Here is a 17,230-nt window from a genome sequence, read left to right as displayed (position 1 = left end):
GTTCTTTTGTGATTGAGTTACCTCACTCAGGATGATATTCTCCAGTTCCATCCATTCGTCTAAGAATTTCATGAATTCATTGTTTTTAATGGCTGAATAGTATTCCATTGTGTATATATACCACATTTTCTGTATCCATTCCTCCGTTGAGGGACATCTAGGTTCTTTCCAGCTTCTGGCTATTATAAATAGGACTGCTATGAACATAGTGGAGCATGTGTCCTTATTACATGCTGCAGAATCCTCTGGGTGGTATATGCCCAGAAGTGGTATAGCAGGGTCCTCCGGTAGTATTATGCCCAGTTAAGGGAAAGACCATCCAGAGACTAACCCACCCAGGGATGTGTCCTATATACAGTTACAAAACCCAGACACTATTGCGGATGCCCACAAGTGCTGGCTCACCAGAGCTGGATACAGCTATCACCTGGAAGGCTCTCCTAGTGCATGAAAAATACAGAGGAGGACACTCTCAGCCAGCCATTGAAGTGAGCACAGGATTCTCAATGGGGGAGCTAGAGAAAGGACCCAAGGAGCTAAAGGGGTTTGCAGTGCCACAGGAGGAACAACATTATGAGTCACCCAGTACTCCCAGAGCTCCCAGGGACAAAAACCATCAACCAAAGAGTACACATGGAATTACTCATGGCTCCAGACACATCAGCAGCAGAGGATGGTCTTGTTAGACACCAAAGGGAGGAGAGGCCCTTGGTCCTGGAAAGACTTGATGCCATAGTGTAGAGGAATACCAGGACAGGGAAGCGGGGGAGGGTTGACTGGGAAAGGGGAAATGGTTTATGGGATTTTCAGGGGAGGGGGGAACCAGGAAAGGGAACAGCATTTGAAATGTAAATATACCTAATAATAAAAAAAAGAAAAAATTCCAAATTTTTTTTAAAAAGTTACTTCAAAGGAGAAAAATGAATTTAGTGATTAATGAAGCTTAGGGAACAAAGTAAAGGGAAAAGTCCCAAACATGATGCCCAGATTTTAGAATGAATGACAATAATGAATATGCCATTAGAAATTATGAGCTAGAGCGTGTGTGGAGGAATGATGAGGCATTCCATTTGGGGACAATAGAGTTGAAGTAGCAGCGGGACACAATACAACTATTAATACACCTACCACATATAGGTAGATGGTAACATGAAACTACATGCATAGTTTGCTCAATCATCCAATCATTGGCAAATTTATCCAATCAGCTATTTCGTATCTCCAGGAACATGCCTCAAAGGCACTTCAGATGCTAGATATCCAAAATTTAGCTCATCATCTTCCCTTCCAAGCTGGTCCCCTTCTGGCTTCTCTGATGCAGTAGGTGGCACCCACATCTAAGACCCTAAGAGCCAACTTGAATAATGTCTATTGAGACTGGAATTTCTAGTAGTATTTTTATTGAGAATTTCATATATACCTCCTACCTCACTCCTCTCCCAACTCCTCCCAGATCCACCAGCATCTCACCCTCTCTTTTTTCTCTTATTATTACATGTAAACATATAAATAGAGCCTGCTGAGTCCATTCAATGTTGCTAGCATGCATATCTTTTTAGATTAACTACTTGGTACCAGATAATCAATTAGAGAGCTCCTCCACAGAGAAGATTGATTTCTCCCTCTCTCAACAGTCATGACTACCTGTCATCAAAAACTCATCTGTTTCCCAAATCGCTCTGCCTCTGGTTCATGTCCATGTCATGCTAGCATCATGTCATCTGAACTGTCCCCAAACTGACTACTCTCTAATCTTGTTAGTACAAAGCAGCCCCATGAGGATTTTGCAAAGCAAACCTTATCTACTTCCCTGATACATAAAAAGGTTTAAGAACAATTATATTGATATTAAGATAAAGATGGAGTCATACTGCTTGCATGCCCTTAGTCCTTTCTGTGTAGCTCTCTGACTCTACCTTCCACTGTGAAGCTCTGGAGTTTTCCAGGCCTTTGTTTTTATGCCTGAAGAATCTCCATGCACCCTGACACCTGAGACCTCTGAGACTGGCATCTGCACTCTAGTTTCCCTCCCACTATGACATCAGTAATCCCTTCCATGGGGAGCCTCTCTTCCTTCCTGAGCTTGTCTCTCCATCATGGCTGTCATTTTATACACTGCTTTATTTGATCTTTTCCATAACTCCCCCATCACCATTAGCAAAGAGGAAATGAGGTCCTGAGACTCAAATAATTTACCTAGGATAGACTAGTAAGGAGGTGATGAAGCCATTAATTTGTGTCAAAGATTGTTAAATGTTTTATTATACCATCATGTAACCCCTGACCAGCCAAATCCATTACCTGGGCATTGAGGACCTCCATCAAATGGGATTCAGGCAAAGACATAGCTCGGCAAGTAAAGTGCTTGACCAAGCTTGATGACCGAAGGTTGATCCTTGGTCTCACATGGTGGAAGAAGAGAACGTGCACCCATGATATAAACACCCATTCACTAACTAAAGGAGATTAAAATTTTCAAATCAAACTTTGGCTGAGGAGATGGCTCAGAGTGTAAAGAGCTTGCCACACAAGGCTGAGGAGCTGAGTTTGGATCCCCAGATCCCATGTAACGCCAGGTGTGGTAACATCTGTTATTCCAGTACTCATATGGCCAGATGTGTGATGGAGCTGAAGAATTCCTCAGAGTTTGTGGGTCAGCCAACATGACGTACACAACAGCAAAACAAGGGATTCTCTCTCAGACGAGGTCCTCAGATGCTGAGGACTGACACCCAAGGTTGTCCGCTGACCTCACAGCTCCTACAGTCAGTCATGGGAATGCATGCAAATAATGCATATACACTGTACCCAACACATACACATACATGTATATATATATATATATATATATATATATGAGAGAGGAAGACAGACAGACAGAGTAAAAATAAACAGAAGACATAGCACACACACCCCTAATTCCAGAACTTACATGACTGAAACAGGTTTATTTCTATGAGTTTGAGGCCAGCCTGAGCTACATAGCAACTTTTAGACCAGTCAGGGCAACAAAGTGAGATCCAGTCTCAAATATGAAATATATATATATATATATATATATATATATATATATATATATATATATATATATATATATATATATATATATATAAAATCATAATATACATATACACATATATATAATCAGACTTTAAAATGGGTACATTTTATTATATGAAAATAATACCTAATTTAAAGGCTAAGCTGAGCCCTGTAACAATTGTAAGTAACCCTAATGGCAACGAGGCATGATCTCACTGTGGGAGCTCATTCATTTTTAACTTTTCTTTTCATAAAGATGATGCTTACGTGTGTGAGTTTTCTTACCTGCATGTACATTTGTGATCATGTGCATGCAGTACCCTCAGAGGCCCAAAGATGGCGTTAAATGCCCTGGAACTGGAGCTTCAGATGGTTTTGAGCCACCAGGAAGATGCTGCAAACCTCACCTGCATCCTCTACCAGAGCAGCCAGTTCTTAACCACTGAGCCCTCTCTTCAACCCCAAATCTTAACATTTCTTATTCATTAGTAGCTATGTTTTGCCTTTAAATACTGTTTTAGGTATGTTATACAGATTCTAATGTATAATATTTTTAGTTCTGAGTGTGTTTGAGACCGGACATTATTTAATAATGTTCTATCCAGCTTCTAGATGACTAGGATGCTTTTAGACATCTTTTCAAAGGCGTTAATTGCATGATATCTTTATAGTTGAAAAACACTGTCATCTTGGATTGCATCTTTGGACTTTATTGAAGTTTCCTTTATGGCCTAGTGTAAATGTTGGACAAGAATTCCATTTTATGTTTATTTCAGTTATGCATGTATTTTGTTGTCTGTTCTTCTAATATCCATGTTATTTGTATTTCTAGAGGATCTATAATTCTTAGAGATGCTCACTAAGCTGCTTCCAATTATAATAGTCAATTTATATATATTCTTATATATAAACATAGTATTATATACTGACATAGCATAGCATAATATTGTTTGGTTCATAAATATTGTTTGGTTCAGAGGCCTCTGCCTGCCTCTATCTATAATGATTATATTATTTCAGTTTTCTATCTTTTTTTACACTGTCTTAGTTAGGTTTATGTGAACAGACACCATGACCAATGCAAATCTTATAAAGAACAACATTTAATTGGGGCTGGATCACAGATTCAGAGGTTTATTCCATTATCAAGGTGGAGGCATGGCAGCACCCAGGCAGGCATGGTGCAGGAGAAGCTGAGAGTTCTACATCTTTATCTGAAGGCTGCTAGAGGAAGACTGACTTCCAGGCAACTAGGGTGAGGGTCTTAAGCCCAAAGCCTCAGTGACCCACCTACTTCAACAAGGCCACACCTCCTAATAGGGCCACTCCCTGGGCCAAGCATATACAAAACATAACATACACATTTCTTGTTTGTTTGTTTGCTTTTGTTTTGCTTTGCTTTAAGACAAAGTCTCTCTATATAGTCGAGGCTGTCCTGGAACTCTCTCCTGAACTCCCAGAGCTTTGCCTGCTTCTGCTTCTGCCTCTGCCTCTGCCTCTGCCTCTGCCTCTGCCTCTGCCTCTGCCTCTGCCTCTGCCTCTGCCTCTGCCTCTGCCTCTGCCTCTGCCTCTGCCTCTGCCTGCCTCTGCCTCTGCCCCTGCCCCTGCCCCTGCCCCTGCCCCTGCCCCTGACCCTGACCCTGACCCTGACCCTGACCCTGACGCTGCCTCTGCCTCTCTGCCTCTGCCTCTGCCTCTGCCTCTGCCTCTGCCTCTGCCCCTGACCCTGACCCTGACCCTGACCCTGACGCTGCCTCTGCCTCTCTGCCTCTGCCTCTCTGCCTCTGCCTCTGCCTCTGCCTCTGCCTCTGCCTCTGCCTCTGCCTCTGCCTCTGCCTCTGCCTCTGCCTCTGCCTCTGCCTCTACCTGCCTCTGCCTCTGCCTGCCTCCAACTGCAGAGAGCTTGTTAAAGCATATGCCGTCCTACCAGCTATTCCTTAAACATTTTAATCTATGAAATATACAATTTTATCTCATGCCCTCATCACACGCAAAGAGTTACAGAAGGAGACAAAGGGATGAAAAGAAAGAAGAAAGGAATAGAAGGAGGAAATAGAATGAGTTGTTGCCTAGACCTCTTCACCAAACCACTCCCAGGATTTAGTTCCTCCAACCATACCCGCTTTCCACACTTCCACTACCTCCTGACAGCATACTCAGGCCAGAGTCTTCACAATCTAAGCATCTCTTGAAACACATGTGCTTTGTTAATCTCCTCAACACCTCTGAACCCAGGTCAAAGTGACTTTTAAAATTAACCATTACAACCCATGAACCAAAACTTCCAACTGTACTGATAGTATAGCTCAGTTGGTAAAGTCCTTGCCTGGCATACACAAAGCCCTCATCAACCACCAGCACCATATAGACTAGGCATGGTGGTGCATGCCTATAATCTCAGCAATTGGATGGTAGAAGCAAGAGGATCAGAAATTCAAAGTTAGCCTGGACCACATAATTTGGAGGCCAGTATGGAATACATGAGAATATGCCTTTAAATAAACAAACAAACAAACAAACAAACACTATCAGGGACCGAAGAGATGGGTGAGTAGTTAAAAATATTTGACATTCTTCCAGAGGCAATGAATTGTGCTCCCAGCAAACGTGATTAGTTGTCCACAAACTGCCTGTAACTTGAGCTCCAAAGAATATGTCTTCTTGCCTCCTCTAGCACTAACATGTACACACTCAAACACACACACACACACACACACACCACAATACAACACACACACCACAACAAAATAAAAATATGGCTAAAAAGCTTTCTAGTTACACAACTTAAATATATGCTACCTGAGAAAATATAAGTAATTGTTATAAAAGAGAAGAACAAAAAGTCATTTTCATTGACACAAGAACCCCAATGATTGTGACCAATATCGGTCCATCTGCTTCTTTCCCCAAGATCACAGAAGCTTTACATATTGAAGAATCTCTTCCCTTCCTCCCCGACTGCTATCTTAGCCTCTATCTGAAGGAAGTGGGTGCTAACTGAATAGATCCTTAGAAGAGGACCTTTGACCCCACCCTGTCCTGTAGCAGATGAGGAAATGACATAAAGAGGAAGCCTGTGACTTACTAGAGGTCACATGCCTAGTGACTGTCAGAAGGTAGAAGAGACTCAGCTCCCAGAGCACAAAGGTCAGTGGATGAAGGTTCTTCCCACTAAGCATGATGACGTAGGTTTGGTACCAGGGACCCATAGGGTGGAAAGAGAAGACAGACTCCTTGACCTCTCCTCAGACTCTCCTTCAAGGGAAACAAAAGATCTTGTCTCTCACACTGTACTCTGTAAGCTGTGTCCTTCCCAGGTGGACCACTCATCTGAAGCATGTGGTGAGGGACCTGGTAAGTGGAGAACCACGGCAGGCAGGGAAGCTCAGACGCAGATGCTGTTTTCTGAAAATCATTCCACAAAGAGCATCCTTTGTGTGTATTTATCAGAAACATCTTTGGACTTGAAATTGAATTATATGTCTAAAGCTGAGCTTGCCTATAGTTTGTATAGAAGACATGTCAGTGTTAAACTGGCCAAGGAGGGAAGTGGAGGCCCAAGAAGGCAGGAGAGTGAAAATGAAAACATCACATTAAGTAGAAGCAAACCCTGGGGCCACCAATTTGTTGAGAAAAAAAAAGCTCTAGGGTCACCCTAAAGATAAAAAGACAGTTTGGGGGCCTTGGTCTCTTGTAGCAGATCAGTTCTGAGCAAAGGCCCTGGGAATCCTGGCACAGAATGTTTGGATTAGAATCCTAAACTCCTACAATAATGGCTCAGAGGCCCCATTTCCTTTAGTGGCATTAGAGCATTCTCTATACTCACATTAGGTGCTCGCAAAGTCCCCAGACAAGGTAAGGGAGGTGAGAAAGACAGAAAGACGTGAGTCACACAGGTAACAGCCATCCCTGCTGAGGCAGGTGGTAACCCAGGGCAGCCATATGATCCACTCTTCCCTCCAGGCTTAGCTGGAGGACGCTGTTGACGAAGACAGTGGAGGATTGCAGGTTTTCATGGCCTCTGTCCTGATACTCTGTCCTGATACACTGGGGCCCTCCTCATTTATACATCCTGTCACCTGGAACCACTTACTCTTTATGTCCCCAAAAGAACAAGTTCTAGGGTTACAGCCAAAGAATTTTAGACTTAAAAATGGTTCCATTTCATAAGAAATGAGATCAGAGCAATGCAAAAACCATTGCACCTCCTTGACTACAGCAAGTCAAGTCATGAGACCTGGGTAGTGAAGGCATGCCTAGCTCTGCCATGCACTGAATGTGTGATCCTAGGCTCGGTGGCTAAGATTCATTCCAAATCCATCAAATAAGGTCAGGGGCAGTTCAAGCAGAATGGTCTCTTGAACATCACAAGTCTCACTTACAATCAGGAAGTAAGAATAAAGTCACTGAGCCCAGAGGGAGAAGAGGTCTGGAAACTCCCTCCAGAAATCTGGTGCTTCTCTCTGCAAGTACCTAAGTCCTTACATTCATGACTCCCAGCCATGCTTTTTCTAGGAGAACCCAGAGGCAGGTTCTTAACCTTAGGAAGACCAAAGACCTAAGTCCAGAGGGAAGATTGCAATCCCAAGATGAAGAATTACATTGGTAATTTCCAAACACCAAGCGACGATCTCTCTGTCCCTCCATCAGCCTTATCCGGCATCTGACAGCGAGTTAACTTTTACTGTGGAGTGATTAAAAGGCCACCTGGCTTTTAAGGTATCATTTGGATTTCAAGTAATTGAGTAGGTATTAATTAAAAAAGAAATGGGAAAAAATGAGTGCATATGATGTTTTGTTTTGCTTAAATTATCCTTGGTGAAACAAATATCCCACCTACCAGTGTAATGTTCTAGTGTAACCCTCTCTAGCTAATAATGGTGGCTTGCATTTGCTAGTTGTAAATGTGTCATTGTGTGTCAGGGGTCTGTGCCCTTTCGTGCATACTTATGAGGTTGTGACTAGCACATTGCAAATGCAGACACTGATGCTAGATCAAGCTGATGATGAGGGCCAACTGTCATTCAAATGGAGCTCACTATAGGGTGATGGACAAACATGGGTGACGCTATGTCTTCAAGGTCACACCCACACTCCACCAGCAAATCTCAGTCAAGGCCTGCAAGAAAATTGCACACATCACCTGATTTAGAAAGACCTCGTTTTCCCAGTTGCTTATGTTGGCAACAGCAATCTTGAGGGACTGTCTCAGGTTGGTCAGTATCCAACAGTAAGGTCAGTTATCTAGATACAGAGGGATATATAGAGTCAGGACTCAGACCCATGTTGGAATAACTTCAGAGTCTATATCCTTGACACCTATACCTGCTTCATAATATTGAAACCGGACATCGCTACAATTCTGACGCCATTTCTCCAATCAGTTGTTAACAGGGTACAGAGAATGACAATATCAGGGTACCTGGGGTCAAGTCCTAGCTCTATCACTACTATGTGAGGAAAGTTAGCCTCTATAAACTACCTGCCTCATCTATAAAGTAAGAGGTATTAAAGAATACTGTTCACAGGATTCTTGGAACATTTGAGAATCCATAGGCAGTGCACAGTGCACTGCCTGTCACAAACTACACTCTCATAGATCTAAGATATTAAAATTGGGGTTCAGGGTTAACACAATAGCTCAGGGGATTAGTCAAACAACTTGGGTTTGGTCCTGGGAGTACTAACTCTTGAAGCAGAGACTCAAATCCTGAAGGACTGACGTATAGTAAATTCCCATCCAGTGTAGCAAATCTTTCCTTTCAGATTGTCAGTGAAGGTAGTGGGCAAAGAATAGAGACCCCAGAAGGACATTATGACATCTGGACAGAGCATCTGGCCTGGGCGGGGGCAGGGAGAGGAGAAAGAATACAGCCTAGAAATACGAGTTATTTCCAGGGAATCCGGAACACGCAGGAGCTGTTTGCAGAGCAGTGGGTGGTTTGGCAGAAGAGATGGAGTCACAGTCTATGCCTTTTGAGATTTATTTTTGGAAAATAAAACTGAGGCCGTTTCCCTTGCTTAATAAGACATGAAGGTGAAAAAGTTTCTCATTTCTGAAGTGGTTTTAACTGGTGTCATACACAGTGAGGCATAGTCTCAACAGAGCCAGTAGATCAAGATCAGGAACTGGGGAAACTGAGGTCTTTCTAAATTAGTTAGTGAGTGGGATTCTCTTGTGGGACTCACCCAAAGTTTTCTGGAGAATTGTTATGTGACTCTGAAGACCTGGCATCATCCCCTTGTTTACCCATAACCCCAAAAGTTATCCCTGGAGAGAACTGACTCCATTTGTGCCTGTGCACACACTAATTAATTAAGAAATTATGATTTAGGACCCCCAATACCTCTGGAGTCCCCAGATGGTGGGTCATCTCCTCCACTTTCAGAACTCTTGATCATTGCCTTAAATTTCAGGGAAAAAATGTAATTGATGTTAAAGCAAACTCAAGTAGAAGGCCATTCACATGAAGTTCACTGTAGGTTCACTGTTCACTTCTGTGTCTTACAAAGCAGGAGAAGTGGCCTCAGTTCTATTTTTCCAAAATAAGTCCCAAGGGACATAGACTGCAACACCCCCTCTGATGTCAAACCACCCACTGCTCTGTAAACAGACCCTGCTTCTGCATCCTGGACCCCTAGCAAACCATCACTCTCTGTCTGAGCATCTCATTCCTTTTTGCACTGTCTATCCTTTTGAATAAGATATTCATTACATGTCTGTCTCCCTGCTAAGCTAATAGACCACTTGAAGACAGGAGCATCTCCTTGTCCATCTGTATCTCCCAATCTCTCTCAGAAGGTGAAGGAAGGAACGGAGTACCAAGGGGACCTCAAATTGGAGGGTGATTTCTGGGAGTGGCAGGAGGAGCTGGGATGATTCTTCTCATATGATGAAAATGGCTATGAGTGATAGCCTTCTAACCACTGTGTCTCACTCTTACATAAATTCTAAGAAATATAATAAACATATTGTAACATTGTGATAAACTGTAAGGAACCAAGAAATTGGCTTCTACTGTAGTGAAAGAGAGCAAGTTTGACAACTTTAACCATTGTTTTTTACGCTATCATCTTTAACGTGCAGTTGCTTTGACTTGGTGCTAAATGATATTTACTGCTTCCTCAGCAAAGCACAGAATGCTGGCTGCCTCTCAGATTCACTATGGAAAGCACCTAAAGGCAGTGAACCTTGGTTCTCCATCTACCCTAGTAAACTCAGCCTGTTGCAATTGTCATTGCAGGTGGCGATCAGAGAACAGAGACCCCAAAAGAATTTTATGGCATTCAAAGCAGAGCACAGCCAGCCCGGAGGGAAAGCAAGAGTACAGCCTGGAAATACATAGCCCTACCCGAAACTTATCTCTGAAGAAAAACAATGGTAAGACCAAACTGGCTCCTGGAGACTAGGGCAGAATTATCAGATCGCCCCATATAAAGATCGTATTGGTGGTGCGTATTCAGGCTCTCTGTGTGACACAAGTGTGGAGGCATGCCACAGCCACACCACAGTAGCATATTCTATTTACAGAATCTGCTCCCCTGAAAGTGTGCCTGTCCTTTTTCTGGCTCCTCCCACACAGCTTCCCTAAATTAATTTTCTAAGCCGGAACTTCCATTTCCACACAGTGGTTGCTTTCGTCTCCGCTACTGCTTTCTTTAATAACTTTTGATGACCCAAGAAATACTTGGCTGGGTTCCATTTTCCACTTCCTCCAGGTGAAAGATAGCACATGCCACCCCCTGTGTTTATAAGAGCCAGAAAAGGCTACACTAATTCTTTTAGTTCAGTTTCACTTAAAGGGACATCTGGATTCCTGACAGAGCAAGACAGAACGAGAAAGGGGTTTTCTTCAGTGCTGAGGATGGTGCGGGAGCCTCCTGATGCTTCTCAATTCTTTTACATTAGTTGTGTATTGAAAAGTTGGAACTTCAGGTTCAAGTGGCTAGATGATGAGGAAGTCAGAGACAGGGAGCAAAGTCAAATGGTTTAAAGTCTGTCTACATCTGATTGCCCCTCAAAATGCCTGAGGTAACCATCACCTAGTCAGCATCTTTGTAGATTTTAAAGTCATGATCCATTATGAAGACACAAATAACTTATAGAGCCACAGGAATAATGACACAATGAAGAAGGCAAAAGAGAACATGGGTGTGGTATTTAAAGTACTTCAAATCAAACCACTGTTGCCGTGAGGAGAAAGCATTGTGAGTTAAGAAAAATCTGTCTGTCTGCATGGAAAGTGTGGATCATTCATAAGCCATCTTTTATTCAAATGGTCACCAGGACTTTTATGTCCAACATCTTTTACCACTTGTTCCAGAATACCTTTCTTGCCATTATGGAGAAAGAAAACTGCCTGTGCTGTCAAAGCAAGCTCACATATGGACCAAATTCTCCCCCATGGTGACTGACATTCTTTTCTGTGGTCCTTTTCTACAGTTAAGGATGCTGAGGCTGTGTCCCCATGGTTACCTTACTCCATTCATGTTAGCCCCCAATGCACTACCAGCTTCTTCAGTACCATCACAATCTAAGCTGCCACAGTATTCATGAGGACAAGTCACAGAAGTCACAGAGAGACTCCTGAGGGACTCGAGCATCATATTCCATGTTCTCCAGGCTCCAACTGCTCTAGTTTCCTCTATGCTCCTGTGATTTTTAAAACATGACCAAAAGCCAGTTAGGTGAGAAAAGAAGTCATTTGGCTGACATGCCCAAGTCACAGTCCACTATGGAGGTAAGTTAGGAACTCAAGCAGGAGTTGGAAGCAAAAGCTAGGGGGAACTCTGCTGGCCAGCTAACAGACTCAAACTTAGCTTTGTTATGTAGCCCAATACCTTCTGCCCAAGGAATGGTGCTGTCTCCATTAGTTATCGATCCAGATAACTTCCAACAGGCCAGTCTGATCTGGGCAGTCCCTCAATTGAGACTCCTGTCTCAGGTGACTGTGCTGTATCCAGTTGACACTGAAAGATAACTGGGACACTGAATAAAAACATTATGACATTCAAACTTAAAATACAGCCTCAATTTTGCTCTCTATATATCTGAGAGTATATACAATACAGTTAAAGATCTGTGTATTCATGTGTGTGTGTGTGTGTGTGTGTGTGTACAAGTGTGTAGGTGTGTATACCTGGGTGATTGCAGAGATCAGAAGATGATATTGAAACTGGAGCTTGTTTTTCAAGGAGACTGGAAGCCAATAACCTTCCTGTCTCCACCTCTCCCAGACCCGGGGTTACAGATGTCCACAGGGCACCTGACTTGTTTATAAGGACGTTGGGATCAACTTCCCTCCTATGATTGTGCAGAGAGTAAGCACTTTAACCATTGAACCATCTCTCCAGCCTCTCTACTTCAAAGTTTTAAACATAACCTGGATGATTGTCTGCTTACTTTTTGTGGTTCTGAGGAGTGAATTTCGTCCTTTCTGCTTGTTAGGCAAGCACCCTGTCAGTGAACTATATCCCCAGCACCACATTACTCTCCTGTTGACACAGAGTCACTCTAGGTGTCCCAGGGTGACCTTGCATTCTCTGTATAATCCAGACAGGATTTGAAATCTCAGTTCTTCTGTCTTAGTCTTATAAGCTGAGTTACAGGTCTGTGCCACCAGCCAGGCTTTTGAGTAATTGGTTGTTTGCTTGCTTGTTTTCTTTGTTTGCTTGGTTGGTTTTTGAGACAGGGTCTTGCTATTTCATGTAGGATGTTTTTTTGTTTTGTTTTGTTTTTGTTGTTATTGTTGTTTCGGTGGGGATTGTAGTTCAAGGTGGGATTTCTCAGTGTATCCCAAGTTATCCTGGAACTCCGTAAACCTGACTGGCCTTGAACTCAAAGGGATCTGCCTGCCTCTGCTAGGATCAAAGGTGTGCACTACCACTGCATGTTTTAAAATGGGGCCTCCTCTGTAGAATAAGCCGGTCTAGTACTTACAACATATCCCAGACTGATCTCAAATTCACAGCAATCTTTATCTCAGTGCATGCTGTTCTTTTTTTTTTTTTCCAAAAGTCTGATGTGCAAATAAATGCTTTCTCACTGTGGATTCCTGTTATACATAGTAGACATTCAGTGGGTGCTTGTCAGAATGAACTACATCCGTTTGTCGGCCATGTCTTTCATTTGTTTGTTGGTTGTAGAGACAAAATCTAATATAGCCTGGCATCTTAGTCTTTTCTGATGTTGCTACTATAAAATTCTCTGAATCAACAGTTTATGGAAAAAAGGGCTTGTTTTAGCTTCCAATTCAAGGGACACTCTATCCCGGTGGGAAATCTAGGCAACAGGAGCTTGACACATCAAATTTGCAGTCAAAAGATATCAATGAATACAGGCTTGCTACTCAATTCTCTCTGAGAATGATTCCACCTATAGAAGGTGGGGCTTCAAATCTCAATTAACATAATCTAGATAATCTTCCACAGGCTTTACGCAGAGGCTCAGCCTCCCCCCACCCCTAACCCCGTTACTCTAACCATCATGCCTAGGCTGGCCTTGAATTTCTGATCCTCCTGCCTCTACCTGCCAGGGTGCTAGATTATAGGCACTGCACCTAAGTCACACATCCTCATAGTATCTTATAGTTGGAAAATAATACTAGAAATCACCATTTTTATGAATAGTATTTTATTGTCTGAAGAATGAAATAGTGCCAAGAGCTTCCCTAAGAAGGCTTGGAGTTATCAAATCTTAAACCCTGGTATAGTGCTAAACTTTGATCTCAGCACTCCTGAGGCACACAGAGGTAGGCGGATGGAGTTCCAGGCCAGTCAGGACTAAACTACACTGTCTTTAACCACAGTAAACATTACTACCTTGTTTTTAATAGTTTGTCCAAATCTTTAGGAGGTTGCATGGATTTGAAGATGAGAAGTTGATCAGGAAAAACTGATGCTAAATGGTAGAGAAAAGGAGACATACTACCCCTGTCTTCCTGGAGTACATATTCAAAAGCTCTGCTGCTGGAAAATACCAGGAAAAAAATCTGAATTGGATAGCATTCAGATCATCGTGAATTTTCACCCTAATTAGGTTTCCTTCTCTCAGGCAGCCTATTTACTAATGCAACATGATAAGTGTTAATATTGTCATTTAACAAACATTTATAACGATAGAAAATAAAATATGCTATATTCCAACTGTTACCACAGTATAAATAAGGATCGCTTCTCAAAATATTAGCTTTGTTGAGGACTGTTCCCTTTTCCTTTTAATTGATCTACCACCAAGGGATTAAAAATGTATCAACACATGGAGAGAGCAACACAAAGCAATAGAGTATGCTCTTCAGAGCATGCAAGAATCTTCTTCTGTTCTTGGGATAATAGGAAAGGCCTTCTGTAGGAAGGGCAGAGGAAATGAGAAACTATATCTAAAGGTGGCTTTTGTTTTTTACACTAGAAATCATATTTCAGCAGTAGTTTGTCATGCCAAAGCACTTGCCACTCTCTCCAAAACCTCCTAATAAGCATCTATCCCTCTCCTTTGGCTACAGCGTGTGCTCCTTGGGTGACTTCGCAGAGAGACCACAGACTCAGATTGAGCACAGCACAACAATATATGCACTGTTCACGTCACACCAATTTACTTCAGGACATTCAGACACTGATTTCATTATAGATCAGAAGACTGTTATTGCATAAGACGACTTTAGCTTAAATACGAACATAGACATCTATTTTAAGCATAGACAATGGTCCTAAAAATCCAATGAAATTTTTGCAAGAGAGTCTGAGCTGCAGTAGAAAGACCTATGTCTGGGGAACCCACCACAGACACCAACACTGAGGTCATCGGTCACCATTCAACAGTCAAAATGAAATACAGTGGCAAAGCACCACATTTGACCACCCTCCAGGAGCCTTTATTGTATGTTGTACTGTGTAGAGCAGACTGTGCTGAACAGGAGTCAGTCATGGTCTAGAAAGAAGACAGTCAGCCTGGTGAAACTGGATGTCTGTAGGAAAGTTCCACAAAGAGGCCATTTATAAAGGCATAGGCACCATTAGGGGAATCAGAAACGGAAAGACATATGATAGGCTGACACAAATCAGGAACCATGTATACCTAAAGAACCAGGCAATGCTGTCTAGCCTGAACTCACCATAAGTCAACAGGGAGAGCCCAGATGTGCACTAATGCCTCCCATTGACAAAATCCTCCCTGAAGGCAGAAGGAAGGAAGCTGGTTCAGGCTCTACATCTTCCAGCATCCTGAAGCACAGACCAGGTGCTCAGAGATGACTATTTAAAATCAGTGCTAAATGTGTGCCTCTGTACAAGCTAGGGCATGGGTAGCACTGCTATCTTATTCATTCATTGTGTGTTTTCAATGTTTGGCTAGAATGAGGCTTACTCTGATCACTTGTTAGGACTTTTCAACTGTGCACACACTCTTCCATTGTGGTGGGTATCCTGTCTTGGCGGGATTACCTCTGCTTGGAAATTTGCACATCCTGACCACTATTTCATTTGGTCTGAAATCACTGAAACTTCAAGTCAAAATAAACTGCTTCATATGCTGTTTACCTGGGGTAACTTGGGTATTTGCTACAGCAACAGAAAGGTGATTAGTAAAAAGGCAGAACCCTAAGCACTTCTTACAGTTCCCACCCCTTGGTATCTCATAGTGGCAATGAATTTCACTGTCTTTTGTAAGGGACAAACCTTATCTAATCTTCCCCATGATATAGAACCAGGAGAGTATTCAGTCATCCTATTTGCCTCTATATTTGCATGGTTGACCCTTAGGGGAGTCCTGTATTCACTCCTGTCCTTTATGGTTCCAACCACATGTCCTTTCTGCACTAAGGAGCTGTCATTGTTAGATTTATCTGTGGGGTTCTGCTCAGTTGCTGCTCTAAAGCCCTTCTTAAAGATGAGCATCTCCACAAGTGTCCCAGCATCGCAGCAGCCAGCAGCTCATGAAAACACAGTCTTTTCATGTAAAGAGTGATTTTTGAGCAAGTTGCTCTGAAACTCCATTTCTTTCCTTGTAAAATGAAGAAAATAACAGTGACTCAGAGACTTTTACCAGGATTAATATAATTTCCAAATGCTACCCCACACTAAATAGCTTCTAAATCCCATCTCCTACCACTTCCATTTTACCTCTTCCTAGTGCTGTGGTCCTCAACCTTCCTAACACTGCTACCCTTAATTAAAGTTTCTCATGCTGTGGTAACCCCCAATCATAACATGATTTTCACCATTAGTTCATAAGTGTAACTTTACTACTGTTATGGACTGTCTTAGTCAGGGTTTCTATTCCTGCACAAACACCATGACCAAGAAGCAAGTTGGGGAGGAAAGGGTTTATTGAGCTTATACTTCCACATTGCTGTATATCACCAAAGGAGGTCAGGACTGGAACTCAAGCAGGTCAGGAAGCAGGAGCTGATGCAGAGGCCATGGAGGGATGTTTCTTACTGGCTTGCTTCCCCTGGCTTGCTCAGCCTGCTCTCTTATAGAACCCAAGAATACCAGCCCAGAGGTGGTACCACCCACAAGGGGCCCTCCCCACTTGATCACTAATTGAGAAAATACCCCACAGCTGGTTCTCATGGAGGCACTTCCCCAACTGAAGCTCCTTTCTCTGTGTCAAGATAACTCCAGCCTGTGTCAAGTTGACACACAAAACCAGCCACACAAAAACAGATATGTGAGATATCTGACCCTGTGAAAGGGTCATTCAATACCCCTCCCAAGCAGGTTGTGGCCCACAGGTTGAGAACCAGTGCTCTCGTGTCTGTTTCTTGTTTCCGAAACTCATTCAGTAAGTTTAATGTAATAACTTCAACACATTTCCAAAGGGTGCAGTGACACACATTCACTCAGGAGGAAGAAGCTTGTGGGACCACCATTTCCTTGTGGACTCCATGAGTCAAACCCCTTGTCTATGCAGCACAGATTGAGCCGCCTATTGTAGAGAGTATGAATGACCCAGACACCAGGAGAGCAAGCAAACCACCCCTCCTGACAATGCTCTAACCAAATACAACTTGCTTCTCCCCACATCATCTGTTTCCCCACAACCACCCATTTTCCATTCACCCCTCCCTTCAGCTCAAATGAAATGAAAAATTTCAAATAACTCCATTTGAAACTGTGTTTAACATAAACTCAGAGTAGACTTGAATCCTTTTTTTTTTTTTTTTTTGATTTTCACTGACAAACTACTTCC

Source organism: Apodemus sylvaticus, chromosome 14 (genome assembly GCF_947179515.1).
Source record: "Apodemus sylvaticus chromosome 14, mApoSyl1.1, whole genome shotgun sequence".
Lineage (NCBI taxonomy): Eukaryota > Metazoa > Chordata > Mammalia > Rodentia > Muridae > Apodemus > Apodemus sylvaticus.
This window is presented reverse-complemented; position numbering follows the sequence as displayed.